Consider the following 22,040-nt stretch of genomic DNA (forward strand, 5'->3'; position numbering starts at 1 on the left):
CATCAATAAGCACTTGCAGTGGTGCTGCTGTTTGGGTGTGATATATAATCCATTTGCTCGTGATACAAACTGAATAAACCTGTGAAATGCACCTTCTGTTATCCCCAAGGTAATTTTGTGCCCCACATTTCCTATGGACACCAAGGAAGTGGATCCTCAGATATTCCTAGGGGGGTGTGTGTTGTCTAGTTTTAACATAAGCACGCAGTAGAAGAATGCTTCCTGTTCAAGACAGTATTTTCCAGTGCCACAGCTTGTCCACTTGTCCTGTAGAAATCTTTGCTGAGAGCCAGTCAGACCTCAGCGCTTTGTCCTGGTGTTGGAAGTTATGCTGCTCTGTTACATTCATGCCTCAAGTTAATGCTTTATGGTGCTGTCTAACGCTCAAGTAACCGTGACTAGTTTGCAGTCTCACTTCATATCATCCTGCATCCAAGACAAGAATAAGTGTTTGTGTCTCAGCAGGATCTTGCCGCCTCCTTGGAGTCCTAGAGGATTTGCATTGTGGCTGGGTTATCGAACATCCTCAGTAGTTTTTGTCTCTCAACTGTTACCCCAGTGATTGCTGCTATGTTCAGTGAAGGAAACCTCCATCCCGTGAGAGGGAATGGTTCAATCTCTGGGATTCTCATTTCTGGGATCATGTTGGTGGTGCAAAATCCCTAACATCCAAACTGATGTCTCACCTCTGCAAGCAGCAGCTGCATACAGCCCTCATCTGGGAATATGATTAATTCCTCTTCCTTCTACTTCTACGAAAAAAGGTAGCTTTTTGCATGCTTATATTTAAAATTGTTGCTGTTCTCAGACTTAAGTTTGAATCTCGTAAGTAGAAATTAATAATTCATTATCACCATGCTTCTCATCAGCAGATGTCTGACCACTTTAAGAAAGATGATTGTATTATTCCCACTTTGCAGCTGTGAAAATAGAGGCAAAGCAAGATGATGTGGCTTGCTTCATTTTACAAACCTAGCCAATGGAAAAACATTTCAGTGAGCTTGATAAAACACCGAACAGGGGCCTACCCAGAGCAGCTGTGAAATCTCCATCCTTGTATTCAAAACTCGGCTGGACCAGCCCTGCTTTTGGCCCACAGTGAAACCAGATAAACTGCAACCAGTATCATGCTATGCTTTTCATTTCAGAAACAGGAATGACACACAGGTTTCCAGAATCCCAGTGCTTTATTTGGTCTCTACTATGTCATGCAATGTAAAGGTATGTTTTCTATCAGAGAGGGGAAAAATTAATCTTTATTGACACATTTTACTTTGCCTGGAACAATATGGGAGAGGACTCGAAAAAAGTCACAACTGCAGCCAGCTCTGTGTCAATCCATTTCTTGACAGACGGTGCAAAGCTGGTGTAATAGGTGAAGTCAGTGTGAAAGCAGTGTGACCGCTGAGCAGAGCAAAGGAGTATTTATTGAAGAGTCTACACGCAGACAGAGCAAACACAAACCACATCCTGCATCTGTGAAATCCAATTGCATCACGTTTTATAGACACACAGCTAACATAATTGAGTAATTCTGTTTATACAGAAGTCATTCCTGCAGCTAGTTTGCTCAGTCAGGGATCTAATGTTACTGGTAACCATGGCACCATGCTCTTTGCATTTATCGGGCTCCTCACACTTTATTTTGTACTGGCCTATAAAAATAGAAACAAAATAGGATGCTTATCTTCATCTTTCTGATGGTTATGGGGTATGTGTAGCTATCTGGACTTTTGTTTTTGCATCAAGAAGTATTTGTGATGGAGACAGAGACTGTTTTGTGATCAGGAGAAGTGTCATCTAACACAGAAGTACCCGCTGTGCTTGCGTGCTCTTTTCTGGTATTTTGGGTTTCCTTGGGGCACTGAATGGCTGCTGAAAGCTGGGGGAGCTCCCACAGGCCCCGTGTGCATGCTGTACCATCTGGCAGCAAACATTGACTTTTCAGTGCCATCTCCAAGGACTAGTGTATTTTATCCAGTGATATCTCTCTATAAAAGACACATAAATTCTTCTCCTAGGAGAACATCCTAATCACTAGGTAAGTGAGTTTTAGACACATATGCTCTGCTCTTCATACGTTTTGAGGATGGTTTGTTTTGGTTTTGTTTTTACAGAGTGGAGTGGAGTTCTCAGCTCTGAGTTTCCTCTTCCCCCTTTTTTCATGCATATATTACTCAGGCATCTTCCTTAGAGATAAAAAAATAGAGTTGAAACCTCTTAAATTGGATAGGGAGTTGCAAACTCTTTCATTTCTTCATGTTAGCTTCATGGTAGCTGTATCACAGAGCTGTCACATAAAGCAGAGGTGCTGGTAGCTATGTTTTGAAAGAAATGTTTGGTTTTGAAAAAGAAAAAAAAGGGGGTGGGGAAGAAGGCTTTGACAGACCCAGCTGTAACAGTGTGGAAGAGAAGACATCTCTGCCCAGTCCCAAGCAAAGTGCTAACTGCTAAATGGTGACAGCATTTCAGATGCTTCCTTGTTTTTCCCCATGCAGGTTAGTTCACAGGGCCTTTGCTCTGCTTGGCCTTGGGTGACATCCTGGGCATCGCATGGATCATCGCAGAGCCATCCTGGCACAGTGCCAAGTTGTCCTTTTGCTTTTCTAGGGGCGTGCTGGTGCCTTGGTGAGAGCTATGGGTTTGGCTATGCTGTCCACACACCTGAAAATAGAATATGGCATGAAAATGAGGGTAACTTTACTATTACTGAAAGAAAGTAAGTTTAGGGGCAGGGGGAAAAAGGTGGCAGAAACCAATTACAAGTTCAGATGCAAGTTTTCTTCTGTATCTCTCAGTGAAGAGTTTTAATGAAGATTAGTTGTAAATTTTGCTCTTTCTATAAAGACATTCTCTTCCCTAGGTAAAATTAAACTGAAATTAGTTTGTTTGTCAGAAATAAGTATTGCCCACATTTTTCATAGGTGACTGAAGAAGGTCTTGTTTAAGGCTGAAGCTCAATAGGTTTTTCACTGAAAAATTTAGCAGCTTTCAAGTGAGTGAGTGGTTTAGCAAAGCCAAAGAAAATGTCTAGCATGTAGAAGGAGCCCTTTGAGGAATTGTATTGAGACAAGATGGTGTTCAATCCTACTCTCTGTTTTTTACCCAGGTTTAGTTTGTGCCTTGATTCATTGCCTGGATACATCTCTACTTGCATTTCTGACCACGCATAGATTGCTAGAGCGAAATAAAGTATAAAGCTACAGTCTAATTCTTGCAGTGCCCTAATTTTTGTTAAAGAGCAGCTATTTTCTTTGAGCCTGTGTGCCTGCCATTAGCTGACAGAAATCAGATCTTCCCTGAGAATTTCCTTAATTAAGTTGAACGTTTCATTTAACAAGAGAGAAGTAACTATATTGGTGGATGGTATTATACTGAAAAAATGGAGCTTTGACTCACTTAATAATAAAAATAATATTTCCTTAGGCTTTGCCTTAAACTCAAACCAGACGAGTATAGATTAGTTAGAAAGGTCTGGAAGACAGACATTTGTATGTAATGGGACACATTTTTGGAAGCCTTTAGCCATGTTATCCTGAATACTGAAGTGCAGTGCATTTCTGATGGAATTACACACATAGCTTCTGTATAAATACCAAGTGTCTTTATGGTGATTACTGCCTTTCAGTGAATAAGAAGTGTATTAATACTGATTAAGCTGCATTACAGAAATAGAACATTTTCACAGGATTGGAAGCTGCTTTGCCAACAACACTGTGCTGGGTACTGGGAACTGTTTCAAGCTACTTAGCACTAATGAATGAGAATTATTAAGTATAAACATCTTTTTTTTTTAAGAGAGGATGTATGTGTTAGCAATTTTGATGTTAATTATATAACATCCCATTTTGCACTTGTTCTCTGTTTCCGCCCTTTTTTTTTTTTTTTGAGATTTTACCCACCTTTAAGCTAATGAGTTGTAGAATTCCACAGTGATTGATGTCTGCTTAGGCTCATAATTCAGCATGTCTACCATGTGAGATCACTTGGTATGAGGCAAAGGAGACCTGTGCTTGTTCTTAGATGGTACAAAGAATGTAGAAAGGTTTATGTAACATTTTCCAGTGACAGTAATAAATAATTTCCATATCTCTGTTATATATAAACATTTTCTTGGCTTGCACTGTAAAACTGGGCTATCAAAAGCATTTACTCATGGACTTTACCTAAAAACTGATATAGCAGAAGTAACTTCATTTTTTTAAACGTAAGTCCTGCATAAGGGGTTGCCACTCAAATTTTTATTGCTGTTGTATTAGAAAAGTATTCTGCATTTTGCTTACCGCGCATGAGAGACTAGCAAGAAGAGATTTCATAAAAGAGCCCTGAAATAGGAGAATATAGACGTCCAAACTGTGTTGTTTCTTTTCTAAATACCCTACATTTTAAGGACATCTATGTAGCACTGAGAAAATTAGAAGGAACACTATACTTTCAGGACTAGCATGTAATACTAACAATTATATCAACTGAAAATAGTCCCAGAGAAGCCAGAGAACCTGGAAATAATCAGAAGGGAAGTCTGAGCTTGTAGATTTAGACAGATGCGCTGGCAAGGGGACGTCATTGTGCCAATAAAGCTTAAGTCATGGATGAAAATTTGTGGAGATTAGAAAGCCAGCATGAATCAGACAGTTGGGCAGTTCCCCACTTGTGTCAGCCTTGGGCATGCTGGCAGTGTTCTCTGGGAGTAAAAGTGCGGGGCTGGAGCTGTTACCTCCAATAGCCTGCAAGCCTGAGAAAGGGCCGTGGGAAGCTCATGCTGTCCCACAACTGAGACACAGATCAGTAAAATGTTACACTTAGAATATCAGCAGATGCTTCCTTAGCAGAGGTGAAAGACTTAAATCAGATTAAAACACTAATATAATTAATACTTGATTTTCCACTGACAAACTATTCTGGTATCCCAAATAGCAGGTAGCTTCTGAACTTTGTTCTCCCCAAACTGTCTGAAGTGAAAGGAATCACACTTACTCCAGGACTTTGCAATTTGCTGGAGGCTGACAACCAAACGCATTATTCAAATTTGTTTCTTCACAGTCTTGTTCCCACATTACGGAGCTTTGGTGTGACAACAGCTGGTGCCCATCAATTTCTGTACCTGCTGTGACCATCTTCAGATTTTCTATGAGTTAGTTTTGAGTAAGAAAAATGAAACTTCACACAAAACCTCATAGTTCTTTCAGTTGACCTGAAGTCATTCAGTGGCTTGAAAACCAGCTTTAGATTCAAACAAATATATTTTCTGTTGACAGTCTGGATTGGCAGCAAGAACATTAAACTGCTAGGAGAAAACTGGCAGGATGTAAAATTTCCTAAAATCTCATGGTTCCCAGGACATTTTCAGACCAACTGCATAAAACAAATTTCCAGGTAATGTGGTTCAGTATGTTTGCTAGAGGGTGCATGGGCAGCCTGAACTTGATTATTTGTGTTGCCTGTGAGGGTTACTCTCAGTAATGTCCTTTTCACTCTTTCAGGTACTCCCATGTTTTCATTTTCCTTTCTGTACTGTGGTACCCTTACCCAGGAGCATGCCAACACTGACTAGCAAATTTCCATCTTGATAAGTGTGCAGTATTTCTAGTCTTTATTGTCCAAAATAAACCATGTCAAATTTTCCTTTAACTCTCTCACTGGAAGGGAAAAGGGGAACAAGGTAAAGAACAGAGATGGATTTCTCCCTCCTTTTGCTCTGTTCAGTCTTGTCTGTGATTACCATGTACCATCTCTTGCTATTCCGTAGCAACATATAGAATGAAATAATCTCCTTTTGATTAAACACCAACAAATCCACAGGATGGCAGAGCACAAAAATAACAGCTTACAGACCTTTTATATTCCTGTACATACACACAAACAGAGAAGCATGAATCTTCATGAGAATGGTTGCAAGATTTTCACAAGATAAATCATTTTAGACCAGACCTAAACCCATGCTACTGAGGCTTAATTAATTGCATTAAAAATAATCATTTAATTATCAACTAAAATTAATGACTGGAACAAGCTACTGCCACCTGCCATGTGAAATTATTTTCAGGGAAGCTTAGGCATTTTTTTAAATGCTGACAAGGAGTTTGAGCATGGTATTTTCCGTGTGTTATGAGCCCCGAGTATTGCACTACTGACCTGTAGCCTAACTCAAGGAAAGGTCTGAAAACTCCATAGTTTGCAGTTTGGTACTGAACATTGTTAGCTGCACAGAAGCTGCCGTACTCTACGAGGGAAGATTGTCAGTTGCTGCTGAGCTCTCATTTTTGTCATGGTGAGGCTCTGTATTCTGCCAGCTCTTTCAGTCCATTTTCTTATTACTTTCACTTTTCTTTGGTGTTGAGGTTAGTAAAAGCAGTAGTGGAAGGGACGTTAGGCTTTTGTTGTACGTAGTCATAGCTAGAGAGGAGTGATCACTTGGTGTACCAGATTTGTGTTTGTTCCTCTGATTAGTTAATCTGCACTGGTGAAAATCAAAATACAGATGTTTTGGTAAAACTGGCATCAGATTTGAAAATCAAATTATTCCAATTTGGCTATAAAGGCACTTTCTAAACATCCTGATGCTTTCAAATGACTGCACTGATTTCCTAAACCCGCTGTCATGTTCAGGGAAAGTTATAGTTTGAATTTCTGTATGGATGTTGTGAAGTGAAAAAGAAATCACACAGGAGGTAAAGCAGCAGCAACTGGGTGCTTTTCTAGTGAACTGCTTGTGTCCCAGGGAGAAGATCCAACCCTGTCACCACTAGAGGGTACCCTCGCATTTAACATACAGACCCGTGCTTTACATTACGTGCATCACAGCCCTTTTGAAACAAGTGCTATCTACTAGAGAGGCCAGAGAAAGACATTTTCAAAACAGACTGAAAACACCCAAAGCATATTTTTAGAAGTGGATTAGTACTTAAAAATAAAGCTATTTGTTAAGGAAAATTTCAAAATCTCTTGGTATCTCAAATAAATGAAATCTTCCCTATCCTAATCCAGGTAAGGGTTTTTTATTTTTATTTTTTTCCTCAAAATAATGATCACTATCTGCAATGTTTCTTGTTTTCTCAGGGTTTACACAATTAAGATGTTTAGAAATTATTCTGGATCTTGTTACAGTTGCTTTAAGGATACTGAAGAAAATTCAGAGAGGTTTTTAAAACATTCAGCATTGGCCTCATTCTGCAGCAGCTGAAGTCATCTTCTGGAGGGGCATAGTTGGGCATCACTAATTGCAAATCATCCTCTTTTTCCTTCCTCCTCTGGTGCTGAAGCAAGAACAGTTTCAAGTCAGTGCTAGCATTTATGCAAAATAAAAATAGACTGAATGTTAATGTATGGTTACAGGGTATGCATTACTATAGCCTATAATTGTAGGGAGGAAAATGTAAAGGTTTATGGAGTGCACCAGGCAGCAATAAATATGACTCAATCAGATCTTGCCTGCGTGACAAAATATTAGTCAGAGAGGAATAAAAATTCCTGAGTTAGGAAAGACGGGGGTGTAGTGGAAACCAGGTGAGAGAAGACGCAAGTGCACAGCTGGGGAGGAAGGTCCTATTGCCACAGTAAAAGGACTTGGTGGGCATTGTCAGTGGGTCTGCAGCTCCTAAAGGCCAGAGCTATTAACAGATCGGAGAGAGAGTCTTAACAGAAAGGTTAGCTGAAATATGGTAGGAATTGCCAAAGTAGGAAATTAAGTGTTCTGTGGAGGAGTTCAGGGGATAATTGGATGCTGTCGAGTGAACAAAGGGACTGGCAAATTATGTCTGTGTAAATATACAGCTTGGTGAAATAACAGTTTATAAAAATTAACTCTCCAAAATGTTTATTCCTGAGAAATAAAAATTTGCAGGATAAATTTGTATAAAAGGTATCATATCAAGGATGATATTGCTTATGGTCACTACTTGGATCCCTTTACAGTATTGAATAAGAGAAGTACCATTCCCTTGATGGAGTATATGGCAGATTTCCAGTGGACTTCACTGAGACAGGGATCTTGCTGCATGTTTTTAAGGAAAAGAACAATGTAATGCATGTTTGTGGTTAATGACGTGTCTGAAGACAAGTTCAGTACAGAGCAACAATTTCCCTTCTGCTTGTCTTTACCTTCTGACTTGTGCCTTAACCTGTTAGTTTGAAACCCTCACGTGTGTTTCCAGCAAGCACGATGATGCACATGCAGTCAGGATCCTGCCCCTGTCTGTTTAGATTAACTGCAAAATAGGATGTATCATCTTTAATGTTAACCTCTCTGAAACATCCTTCTTTGGGATGGGAAAGCCCTTAAGATCATGATTTCTTTGGAAAATGGTCTTCTTCCTGTCCCTTCTGAAGTCCTAGATGCTATCGTTGATCTCTATAGCTCCAGATGAAACCATATTATCGATTCTAAAATTTTCATCAGCACTAGTCAAGATTTTTGTCACCCAAATGTGTATTCTGGTCTAATTTTCTGCTGATACTTGGTATTTTTACACCAGGAAAATAGAGCATGGTGTTTCTTGCCTAGTTCTGTCAGTGCTCTTAGTTTGAAGTTGCTGATGGAAGACTGTTTGGCCCTCAAGACAGGTGAAAATCCTGTCTCTGGAGTGTCTTGTACTACATGCGGGTACATTGCTTGTTGTAGTACATATATGTCTCTGTTTCCTCCCTAGCCTGTAACTTCTGGAGGCACGTTACTTGATAGTTCGCTTGCAGAGAGCCTGGCAGCAACTGATCAGTTCTGGCTGGTTTTCTGCCTTTTGGCGCTCTCTTCACACTGGTTTCAAAGGTTATGTCCACGAAGCGCACTTCAGTTCCACGTCAAGCTATTTGAGATGCTTTAAAGTAGACCTGCTGGCATTCCTCTTACAGAAATACAGGGCCAACGTGTCCAGGTAGAGGCTAACTAAAAAACAACCCCAACGTTTTTCCTAGAATCTGAGCATCTTTAGGACAGCGTATTGTGTTGTGTCAGCATACTAAGTGCAGTGCAGTGTGGTATTTCTTGTTGTATGGATTGTCACGTTCCCAGATCCCGGAGTGACTGAGCTTTCTTCGGGTGAAAAATTGTGAAATGCACATTTTTGCAGACCAACTATCTGTCACTGAGAAAACCCATGAATAATTCTAAGTGAGAAACAGACCTGAGGACTTTGCAGTCTGCTCACAAGCAGAAGTTTCTCTGAATAAATAATTTGTTGGGAATCAGCCAGCCCACTCAACTTGTTACCAAATCCTTCTCAAAAGAATGGTTTGGCCTTTTGGGAAACTAATCACACATACAAGTTTTTTGAACACACCAGAGATAGGATATTTAAATTCAATGAAAACAAAATATTATTGCGTATTGAGCAGTGAACAAGAGAAAGAACATGCAGACATTTAGTGACAGACTGCTAAAATGTACTGTTGTGCTATCAAAGCAGGGATGTTAAGAGAGGAAGGTTGAATGTGAATATACCTCTGGTGGGACTAGCATTTCTTTGCACCATTTCAGAGGTACCATTTCTGAGGAAATTCCTACTGGCAGGAGTGCCTGGTGTTGCTCTTCTGGCTGCTGTCCCACCACTGTGTCTAGGCTACTGCATGCCCAGGATGGAAAATAGTGGGCTTGAAGAACCTTTGCACTGCAGAAATTTGTGGCTGATGGATCAGTCTCAGCTTTCTTGTAGCTTATAGAAAGCTGTTCCCTGGGGCTGCTCCAAGAGAGGTGTAAAAGAGAAGCGGAAAAGTGGCAAGATGTCATTTGTTGCCTTGCATCCTGGGTTTCACTCTTTTTGTGTGAGGCAAACAAGATATACTGCAAGCTACAGAAGGGCCCAAGTGTATTCTGCCCCTGATATAGAGGGGTTGGTCCTTTGCTGCTGCTCAGAGCCCTTATAAACAGATGAGAGATTTTATCCTGGCCTCTAACAGGAGTGTACTCTGATGAAAAAGCATGACATACGGACACAGAGAAATGGGGCCGTGCCATGGTCCTGCATCTCAAGACATCTCGGGAGCAAAACTGTAATGGGATTCTTTAAAATATGATAAGGTGAAGGAAGCAATGTTGCATACATTAAACTCGTCACTGAGTCCCAAACATGAGTAAGACAATGGTGATTCTCCTGGGAGTGCCCGTGAGGAAGCTGACTACTGCCTGTGGGACAGGGCTCAAATAGAGCACAGGAGATAAAACCAAAAACCACACAGATGAACAGAAAGCATAAAATACACATATTGCAGCTTCTGCTTAGGTGAGCACGCTCTATTTCTGTGGAAAAGGCAGTCTTGGGCAAAGAGTGTGGCCTCTAGGGCTGCTCGGGCCCCCACATCTAAACAATTCACCAGGACTATGTTTCCCAAGTGAAAACTTGTCGCGTGGAGGCTAAGACATGAGACTGTCCCCCTGCAGTCAGTGTGAGTGGGCTGCTTTGCCAGAAGCAAACTTAGAGCAAGAGACAACACAGAGCCTGAATTTCTTCTTGGAAAAGCGCTTCTCCCGCTGCAGATGGCCAGGCACACTTTTCTGGTGGAGGATGTCCAAGGACACTAGTCTCCCCAGGCCTATGTTCAAGTTTGTGTCTATCCAGCGTAGTCTAAGATGCTGCATTTTTGTTGCAATCAATGGTATAACAGCCAGAAATATCACAGCTTTGCTTTCAGGTGTCAGACAGAGTTTGCAGAGCTGACGGTTAGAGAAGTCACCTTTTCTTTCCAAGGCACAGACAGAAAAATATTTTTGTTGTTTGTGTTACTTTTCAGAAAGAGAAAAAAAGGTACTACAAAAGCCCCGCTCTCAATGGTGAAAATATGGGTAAGTTTTCTGCCTTCTGTGAAATCTCACAAGGTGACACCAGTTTGGGCTGTGGCACAGTGTCACTGTCAAGCAGCTTTGTCCAGTGAGATTGCCCCATTTACAAGTTTGGGCACTTCCTATTTCCATGGCAGATGAAGGAACTGAGGACAAATAGGGAAAGCAACGTCAGGTCCCAATACAAGTTTCTTTTGCTTTGTGGCTACCGTATTTCAAATACTACTGAAGGAGTTTTGGAAGATGTATGTAAACATGTTGGACTTCTACAACCGTACTCAGAGCTGCAGTGCTTTGGCAGAGATGTGGTGCCACTTTTTTTTTTTTTAGGGTTTTTTTTTTAGTTTTACTTTTAACTTAATCCCTTTTTCCCAGCTATTTCTGGGGAGAAAACAAAGTAACATGCTGAGTGCACCCTGTAGTAGCTCTGTGCATGTGGATGAACCCTGCACACCTTTGTTCCCCATATCACTGGCTCAGCTGAGCAGTTGGAGTGCTCCCAGCTGCTCAGAGAAGCAGCCTGCAGTGCTCCCAGCCAGGTGCGTCTAGATAGTTCTTTTCCTTTTAAATCTGCGTTCATGAGCAGATCTGACCACAAGCTGATGGCTCTAGTTTTGCCTACCAAATTATATTCTATTAATCTTCATTTTTAAAAGTAAAGGTTCTGCAGCACAGGAAGACTGGGCATCCTCCACAAGCCCAGTACAAATCATAACCACTGCTTCATGCAAGATTTCTGCAACTGAAGTCTCTCTACTGAGAAAGCAGATAGTAAAATGATTTATGCTGCCTGTTAGCTGCTCAATGATATGATCAGTTAAATAGGTTTCAGTATTTAATTATTACAGAGAACTCATTCATTTGGATCATATGTCTTGAAAGACACCTGAGAGATAAGAAAACAACATACCATAAATAGTCTTTAGGTCCTTTCATCTGCTGTTTGATACAGCTCCTCAACAGTGGCTGCCCAGACTCTAAGCCAACAACCCAATTTTCTGTCCTTGCTTAGGCCACCTTCTCTGCACCAGGCTCTGCTTGCTGCAGGTACACTCACCTACCCTCTCCCAGATAGGGCCAAGGAGATAATTTAGCAAGCTGAAAGCAGGCTCTATTCTGCTGTTGCGTTTTACGTATGAGGAGAACTTGTCAAGCAACACCTGCTGGAACACTATGCAGTAACTGTATCTCCTGTGTCAGAGTGATGAATACGGACTGCCAAAGATTTCCAAAACATAAATAATTCAGCTCAATCCTTTCTAGGTGCAGAAGAATGAATTGCTGAAGGCCCAGCACTTGAAGGAAGTTCAGGGCGTTAACCCAGCTGTGCTTGGTCTCTCCCTGTGAAATGATGGCAGAAGTTGCTCCTCAGATGGCTTTATATTTGCATTTTAATTAAATATTTATTGTTCCTCCTCCTGCAAGGAACCATTATGTAGTAGACATCCTATATATTTTTATATTCCCATTTCCTCCTAGTTTACATGTACTACTGCCCGAAATAAACATACTCAATCATAAAAAAATCATCATTTCCAAGGTTATTTGAGCATTTTCTTTCCTGAGGTTTCATCCAATTAGCATTTGTTTTTCTAAAATATTATAATTTCCCTGAAAATGGGGAAAAAGGAGAGAGAGAAGCAGGGCAGATATTTATGAGCCAGTGCAAAAACATGTTATTAATAGTAATGCTGTGCACTTAGGGTGCCTTTCCTCTGAGTACCTTAAAATGCAGGACATAAATTAATTATAAATGCACCTTCCCCAATCTCTCTGAAGTAGGTATTGCTAATTGAACTTCATAGACAAAGCAACTGAATGGCAAAGTAATATATTTCAAAACCCTAATAACTCCTTCAATGCATTTATTAGCTGTATCAGCAAGCGCCGTTTAATACAAGAACTTTAAAGTGGAGTCTTAAGAGAGGGCCCATTGGTGCCCCGCTTGAAAGGACCCGAAAGAATACAACTTGTTCACAGAAATGTTTGAGGTCAATCCTGAACACGATTTTTCAAGCTATTGCACAAAGAAAACAAGCCCTGAGCCACCACTTGTCTCTCGCATAGCACTGACGCATGAGCACGCTGCTGGGTGCCTGCTGTGGTAGCACACTGCTAAGCTTCGTGGGAGAAGCCACCAGATAAATGCCTTTCCTATCAGATAAAACCAGGAGTGCAAAATCAAGCCTGTCTCCGCTGAGGTCTCTCACCTTAAACAGTGCAATCTCAAATGCTCTCTCTGACGAAGCGAAGCAATCACAGATGGTTCTTGGGAGAGTGTCCGAGGAGTCTTCCAGCACAAGAGGCCATTAGGTGCTTAAAGGCCAACTATTGCTCACACCAAGTTGCAGTCAGTGAAGCTATATACAGAACAGGATCTGATCCATGCAGGAGAAGTGGCAGCAACTGGCTCTAAATGGATAATAACAGCAGCCAGCTCCAAGACCCAGTGTGTTGCAGTTTAACTCTGAAGAGGTTTGTCTGACACTGCTACATCATCTTCTCGTGCTGCTCTATCTATTCTTTCCTTGAGTGACTGAGACTGTGTGCGGTGTAGACAAGTTGGGTTGTTTTTTTGGTTTGTAGAGATAAGGAAGAATTTTGTCACTGCACTTGTTTGCTCAATTATGTTGCAGAGAAAAAGCCAAGTTTTGCTGTAGCCCTGTATGCAAGGCAGCTGCAGGATTAGGCCCAGAAGTATCCTCCAGGATCAAGAAAGGGGGATTGAAGAAAGCTCAAAACAAGGACAAGAGCCAGGAGCTGACACAGAGCAATGATTACTGCAGACAGGTTAAAAAGGAAGAATGCTTAAAAAGCAGACAAAAAAAGAAACAAAACAAAACAAACCTCAAACCAAACAAACACACGAAAAAATCTGAAACAAGCGGGAGGGAGGTGGAGAGGGACCTGTAGAGACACTGGTAGGTTTTGCATGGTTGGATTGATTAAAGCACATCCTCAATGGGACAACTACTGTAAGTGAATCTGGCAAGCAAGAGGCAGTATCCTGGCTGTTACAAGTGCATGAGCTTCTAGGGGCTTATTTTCAGTAAATGTCCACAATGAGAAAACTCACCAGCACTTCATCAACTTGTACTGCTTTTGCGTTTGCTAATTCACATTGAAAAACAGGGGTTTGAGGTTCAGTTGGGTTGCAACTTTTATTGGAAGTTTAATCACAAATGTAAACTAAGCAAGTATATCTCCTGGGATAATGCACTCTAAACTAGGCACTATGTTGTCATGCTGGAATATTTCTTGCCCAGATTTATCCCATGTACTTATTAAACTGCCGTAAGTGTTCTTTTAGAACCCATAAATTTTTTTACTGCCCTATTAAATCTAAATTAAATGCTTTTTTTGAGGCATTTATAGAGCTACCATTTGCTCCAGAAGGGAATATGCAAAAGAACTGTTTTAAAAGAAATCAGGGCATATTCTCAGGAATACTTTAATAAAGGTAGGGAAAAGCTAGTACTGCACTGGGCATCACTGCAGGTGTTCCTGGGCTTTACTGTTTGATTCTGGTTTTGCTGATTAAAGAGCCTTGCTAAATTTGGATGGGAGCCATGCACGGTTCCGTCTTTACAGCGGTACTGACAAATAGGGTTCAAACTGTAGCTGTTGGGGTTACGCCAGGCACAGATCATCTCCCAATCCCGCTCTTGTCAGGTTACTGGGAAGCTGCAAAATGACTGTGTGTCTGCCTCTCAGCAGCTTGTTCCAGTGGGACCACTCAGACCTTGGTGTTAGCTGTTGCTGCCAATTCAGGTCTTTCTGCAGTTTAAGAAAGTACCTAAGTTACAAGACTGTTATGGGAAATTGCATTAATAGTAGTAGCTTCTGCATCTTCTCTGTTAGACATGGTCACGTTGAAGGAGGGTCGAGGGTGTCATGTCTAATAAATGCTGCTGTCACTATATAATTGGGGTTATAGTGCTGTTAAGAGTGCAGTGATGAAGTGAGAAAATGCGGTCAGTTAGCTAATGTGCCAAATGCCCAGATCCTGCTATTAAAAGGAGTCACACAGAGGGAGAGGAATTTTGCTGTTCATCTTTACCCATGGCTGTTATTACCAGGTGGTTTTGAAAGGTTCTTATCGGATCTGCTACAATGAATTGAGGATGTTCTCACCTTTGGGATTATAACTGTGGCATGAATGCCTCTCCTGCATTCAGGATGGAAGTACAGGATAGTTTGCACTGCTGGAGATGTTATTTCAGTGTACTTCTGACTTTATCCTGAGACAAAGTCACGTTAGCAGCTGATGAGAAACCCTCTACAGATGTAGACCGTGGACCAAATCCTGTCTCCACTGAAATCACTGTGAGGTGGACCATCGACATCAGTGGGGCTAGGATGTCCTTGATAGGTGATGTCCTTTGCCTTTTGGTCTCTTTTACATAACTGCCCGAATTGTTTAAAACAAATAAACAAAAAAGGCAGCAGCAGCAGAGAATGTCACAACCTGCCCATTTTATTGGCAACTAGAGCTGAATTGGTCTTTGGAGGTATTTGCTTTTACTACACAATAGCAAATACCTTGCCCCCGCCCTTGCTATGTCAGTGCTGATGTTTCAATCTAAACCCACTTTTTTTTTTTTTTTTGAGTGATGCAAGCAGTTCTCCTGAATAACAGCATCAGGGTTACTATGGCTACAGCTTTTCATTGTTGGGTTTAGAGTGTGGAAAAAAAGAAAAATTAGTCCCAAACTCACTGTTAAATGTTATTAATAAAAACAGGAAGCGGCAGAGATATACATTAGGTCCTTTACATATCTCAGACCACTGTCTGAAATGAATCTGTATTCCTTTAGTCACATGCCTGTTTTCTCCTAAGCTGCTAAATTCAGGGTAGTATGAATTCCTGAAACCAGAGTATGAGGGTTAGGGTTCAGGGTTTTTTTCAGATACTTAATATTTTTCTGGAAATGAAGGCATTTTTTGCAAGGTGTCTGTTACCACCCTATATATATAAAAAAAACCCCAAAAACATCTATATCTCACTGATTTCCAATGATACAATGATTCTTCTTGTGCCATCAAGATATTTGACAAAGTAGCTATAATTCCTTCTGAAAGTTAAGAGCATGCGGTTATGTTCATTTTAGCGTGTTTTATACATTTTTGTTTTGCTGGATAAGTGTGGAGGCAAGTTCTTGTGCAAATATTGGTGATTTCAGGTTTGAGAAGAATGCGCCAGCCAGTAAAACATAGATGCTGGGACAGTGAACGCAACTGCAACAAAGTGACTTAAAGTTCAAACAGTGCATTGTTCACAGCTGATCTTGTGCAGTGTTGGCCATAGTCTCACAGTACCTGTAAATTATTAATTCACTCCATAATAAATTACACAGTCTGAACAAGGGAGGCAGGATAATTTGGGAGGACAGGATGTTACTTCTACCATCCTAATTAACAAGGTCTGTAATTTTATACTTTGGAAGGGTTTTTCAATATTTAATAGGGGAACCTTTCAAGTTATTTAAGAGCTTAAATTGCTTGTGAATTCCTGGCCTTTAGCACTCAGATACTAACAAGTTGATTTTTTTTTTTTTTAAGATATTTATAGTGATCTCAGAAACAATTTAAATTATATTAAAATTATTTAATATTCAGAAAATGTTTTAGCATTTAAAGATGTTTTTTGTAATTTTAATGTGATACCCTTAGGAGAAAAATGATGTGGTGAGATTGTCTGTGACAGCAGCACACTGAACCCAGAAGCCCAGGAGATTCCTTTCAATTCTGCATTATGGTGTTTGATTACAGAAGAAATTCTTAATTCAGGCGTGTTATTCACTCGGAAAGAACTTGTGTACAGAGTCTGTGTAACACCTGGTAGACAGTGCTCGATGTTGAATGGGACATAGTATCCTTGTTACGTGATTCAGAGGCTTGTGTGCCGCCTAAAACATAGGAGTTGAAACCCCCTCACCCAACTGTATGGACAGCAAATTAATTTAAGGTCTATACATATTCAAGTACTGGATGTAAATAGTATTATTTTTGAACAGCATTTGAGAGTAATAGCCCTAGCTAGCTTTTAAGTCTACCTTTAGCAAACCTTCAGAAGGAATAATAGTTATTTTGTCAATTATCTTGAAGGGCACAAGAAGAAAAAAAGAGCTGTCATCTGATGAATGTTTGATTGTTTTATCTAGTGTACTGGTTCTTTCTCCCAGGGCTCATTGATTGTGCTTAGTAAATTTAATGTTGCTTCAGTTTTAATGCCTTTTCTTGGAAAATAATTTTTCCTAGAGGTTGGAGTTAACTTGTTCTAGAGGATGCTCTAACTCTTTGACCAAAGCCTGTTCTGTTCATACATGTATACGTGGTTAAGTTTTGAGGCAAAAAGTAAATGAGACAGACATTTTTTCCCATATGTGTGGCCCCAGAAAGTCTACCTTCCAGATTTTTTTCTTCTAAAAAGAACACATTTCCTTCTCCAAAATTGTGCTATGTTTTGCTTTCAGAGCTGGGTTTCTGCATCAGCTGGGTCCTTCTGAAAGCTCTGATTGTCCAAAGCTGCTGTAGAAAGATGACTTTTTAACTACGGTGTCTGAGGCATTGCTGGTCTCCTGTACTTTCTATAGCTACATAACTAATTTGTGTGTATAGCTTTGAGTATTTGTATAAGCCAAAGAAGAGACAGTTGCTCCATAAGTATGTCACAGAGGGGTAAGGGTGCCTTCAACAGTGTTGGAAAATCATTAACTGTTTTCAAAAAACTAACATTTGGTGGAATTTAAATTGCTGCACTCCTTTATACAGCAACTATGTTGAAACAGCACATTGTAGCTCAACACATCTGCCTCTTGAGGCATGTGCAAAAGGAACTCTGCCTGCTTATGTTGTGGTGGTAATTATTGCTCTTATTTTTTTCAGTACTGCAGGTGTTACACTATGAATCTGTGCTAATACCATGCTACTGATGATCTGGCATGAGAGGCAGGTTCAAAAAATTTGTTTCATACATTCTAAGCACCTTTGCTTGTACAATTTGTGTAAATGGGATTTCAGCGATCATTATTTAGATGTGGCAGCTTTACAAAAGCTTGGTTGTGGTTCGTGTGTCCATGCGTGTGCACCCCTCCCCGCCTCCCCAATTCCGAATAAGTAAGAAAAGGTGCAAAAAATTTAGGTTTGGTCTTAAAATTCAGATTTAGTTTTGCGGGGAAGTTTTAGGATATATCTGATGTGGAAGTGATAGGAATTTCCACTGAAGAGTGTATGGGTAGAATTGTACAATACTGCAGTTAAGTGCTGTGTTTTGGTACTGGAGCACTTGTACTTAGATTCCTGAGATGCCTTTTGAAACCTGCTCTTTTATTTTGTGAAATAAATTGGCGTATTTCTCCATTAGGGAAACTTTCAGTTTGTAGCCCTGATAACAGCTTTGAATGTTTTGGAGTTATTCAATCAGTTGAGAAGAGGATGTTAGTGACCACTTCTTGTATCTGTATTGTGTCGACTTTGAAGTATATACTGTATCTGCGGGTAATGTTGAGTATATTTGTGATATGAGATATTCTGGTGTACACAGCTCTGTAGATGTAAAAAATGTCTTAATATATCCATCAAAGCAAGATCACTCATAGGTAAGAAATTTTTCATGTATACACTTACATATCTTTACTACTTTAAAACCTAACGTGTAACTTTCTTGGGGAAATAGCATAGGCAAATGGCTAATGAATTGTCAAATATAAGGAAAAATGCAAAACATCAAAGTTAGTGCTAGGTGATCAGCAGCTGCAAACATTAAATTTTAATGACTTTGAGAAAGGCAACTACCTCATCTTTGATTAATAAAGCATTGCACTCAAAATGATCATCTATCTGGCATATATAATAAGAAAGGTAAAACACAATTATTTTGTTTCCAGTAGGTTTATCATGTTTGTGCATTAATTGAGTCATGCAAGAGTGTGTTTGCTTTATAATAGAAAAGGAAGGACATCTGTTCAGATAGAAACGCTTTGACATGTACTCAGGAGACATTTTTTTCATTTAGCTTTCATTCCTTGAGTTTCTGACAAAGGCAGTATTTTGAGCAACGTATTATAAGAAAAACTGTGGCTATGAGGATTTGTTTGTCCTTTAGAGTATTTTCAGATCTGGTCTTAAGGGCTGGAATTCTGCACCTACTGTAAGGATTAATTGCATGCTTTTGTTTTGTTTTTATGGATTTGTTTGATTTGAAGAGGGAGAAGTTTATTGATTTTTTTTTTTCTTCTTTTCTTTTTTTTCTTAGAAGTAGGCACTTCTATTGGCCTGTTGTAGCTGGCTGCCCTTTAGAAGGCAGCGAGAGCTTTACTCACCTGGGGGACAGAAGAGATGGATAAACAGGCTGTAACCAAGGATTTAGAGCAAGGTCCTAGAGTCTTTGCTCTCAGAACAATTTTTATGTAATGATTTCTGAAGTGGTTGTGTGAACGTACTAGAGAGCAAAGATCAGAACTGCTGCATCCCTCTGCTCCCTGTTGAGTACTTGTGCCCTGTAGAGTTACATGCTCTCTATAGGCTATAGAGCTGTGTTATCTGTTGTGCACGCTCCTTGTGGAGACATAAATCTCATATTCCTTCTTGCACTTTGGCCAAGCTTCATCATAAGAGGTGGGAGATACTTTAACCTGTGGGGCAGATCCCACCAGTTTCCTGAGCAGCAGAGATATGATGTCTAAATCTACATAGGATCAAAGAGCATACAAGTGCATCATTTTCTAAACCTTACTCTGACATTTTCATTTTAAAAAGAAAATGCTGCCTTTGCTGGGAGGCCAAGGTGAAGGAACACCCAATTCCTGAATCCCAGCTTGATCTCCCTGGAAGAAAGTGTGACTGCTCAGGCAATTCTGTAAGCACCAGCAAATGCAGAAGAGTAAGTGCTTGACAAGAAGCTGTATTGTTTCGGAAACAGGCACTGGTACATGACTTTTGACTGTTTCATTTACTTAAGCAGTGCTGCCTGTGATCGCGTGTTCTCATTTCAAGTAGCTGTTGAACACCTACCTGTCTGCACTTGACTGACTGCGCAGAAGAGATTTGCATTGCATTTTATGATGTTGTTGTAATAAATGCTGCAACCTTTTCAATATTATGATGTATTATTTACATATCCAGACTGGACTGAAATAACTATAAACAAAGAAATCTAGTTGTTAAATTCGCTATTGCTCAAGTGTCAAGTGTTATATGAGAAATGTATACAGCAGACTGACAGCAGAAAGCAACAAGATCATTTAATCTCTTACATTTATTTCTATAAGGCTTTCATTTTCATTTTGGTTCTGTTTGTTTGCTTTGCTGAAGCTGTTCATCATGGCTGATGCCAGGACCTTTTTAGTTCCCAGGTCTTAATTGTTTTTTCTCCCACCTTTCCGATCCTCCACAGATTCAGTTCTCCAGCAGGAGAGTCCGTGGGATCTGGTGAGATCATTGCTGCTGTGCAGCCTAGCGAAGCACGTACAAACTGAAAGGGTCAGTTGCCCCTTGGAAAGGAGCAGTCTCCAGCTTTGTTTACACACATTATTTGCTTTCATTGCCAAAAATGAGCCATGGCTAATTTCTCCGAAGTTTTCTCTCTTGAGAGTGCTTTGCTGACTTGGGCACTTGTTTTCTTTCTTCTGTTCTCTCCCGATACCTCCAGTTGCCACCTTCTGCTTTGAAATCTGTGCTTCTTAGCTGTTTGGCCTTGTCAAGCTTTCTCAACACCACCCTGCCAGTCAAGAGTTCTGAGATGGCATACAGAAAGCTGTGCAATTCAGTTTTACTGGAGATGGCAATTTCAAGCTTGGTGTCTTAGGGAACGAAGGTCTGCACAACTGATTTTTCTGTGTCTTGGTGCTTGCCCCCTCACCTTTTCTGCACGTTTGGGGCTGATGCACTCTTACAACCAGATATGACAGCGGGGTAAAATACTCAGGATAAAAAGTCCCTCATTTTGGTGTTACCTTTCCCTCAGAACTGAAGTCTCAACCTAAATTTGAAAGATTTATGAATCTTAACCACAGCAGCTCTGAGTGTCTCTTTCAATCTTTTTTTTTTTTCTTAGCACTCCTGGACTCTCACATCTCTTCATCTCCTATTCATTTTACTGTACTTCATGCTCCGTAACTGCTCAATTAACCACTCCAACATTATAATGCGGTTGTAATGGGATTAGAAAGCAGCAGAGGGATGAATGGATACGACAGGTATTTTCTCTGGTTATTTAAAATCTTTAGAAGCAGCAGCAGTTAATGAGGTATATTTTAACTACAGCTGACAGACAACTGTATGGGTTGAAGACTGACTTGTAAAATTGTGGGGACAGCCTCAGGTAGTACAGGTGTCACAACTCCATTGATGTTGAATGAATTCCTTTATGGCAGGGAAAGTCCAAAGAGGAATGGATTCTGGTCTCTGTAGTTGCCTGGAAAATTGTTCCTTTGTGTATAGATTTTGTGCCTTATAAATTTGATTAAGTAGTATAAATTTGCATGATTTTGTATTTTTAAAAAGTGGGTTGAAAGTTTTGAAGTTTTTTGGTTAAAGTCTCTCAGCTGTCAATAGAAAATACTTATGCACACAATTTTTCTAAAGCACTTTGCAAAGGAAATCCCAAACATTTTTGCTGTGATAGGATTATAATCGTAGGTTGTACTCTTTTTTAGATGTTTTACCATAGGATATGCATGTAGCTAATGGGCATTACTTAGTAAAGAATATTATTACAAACTGAAAAGCTAAAGAAAAGGCAGAAGGAAGACACTGAGCAATTCCATTGTATCTTAGAAATAACTCTTGGGATTTAAAAATGTCAAAAAAATTTCAGAACTCCAATGGAACAGATATAATTTAGAGTATTCTTTGTGATGATAAAACAACCATCATAATTCCTGTAATTTACCCTAGGATATATTTAATATTAAAGTGCTGCAATGTATGAAGTTCTTAGCAAAAGTCAAATAACAACAAATGTGCCTCGAATATCACTTTATCATTTATACTTGAAAGACACCAGGGAATTTGGCAGCTGGAACCAAAATCAAGCAGAGGACAAAGTAAGGGTAACAACTGATAAAAGGGAGATGAATAATTTATGTTAACTCAAAAGTAAGCTCAACACGGCACCTGACAGGGAGGCAAACCTCCCTTTAGCAGAGCTCTCCTGGGCACGATGCACTGTGTACAAGAAGCCTCAGTAATCAGCTCCCCACAGTGCCATTTCTACACCCCAGGGAGACTGTGGCCACTTAAACAATTTGCATTCTATCACATCAGT

The 22,040-nt window shown here is 40.1% G+C and overlaps 1 long non-coding RNA gene across 1 annotated transcript in view; it reads left to right on the forward strand.

Moving 5' to 3' along the window:
• LOC142601190 (uncharacterized) overlaps positions 1–22,040 on the forward strand; it is a 195,457-nt gene that overhangs the window by 87,142 nt on the left and 86,275 nt on the right. The window lies entirely within an intron of this gene.

This window comes from Balearica regulorum, chromosome 3, assembly GCF_011004875.1.
Source record: "Balearica regulorum gibbericeps isolate bBalReg1 chromosome 3, bBalReg1.pri, whole genome shotgun sequence".
Lineage (NCBI taxonomy): Eukaryota > Metazoa > Chordata > Aves > Gruiformes > Gruidae > Balearica > Balearica regulorum.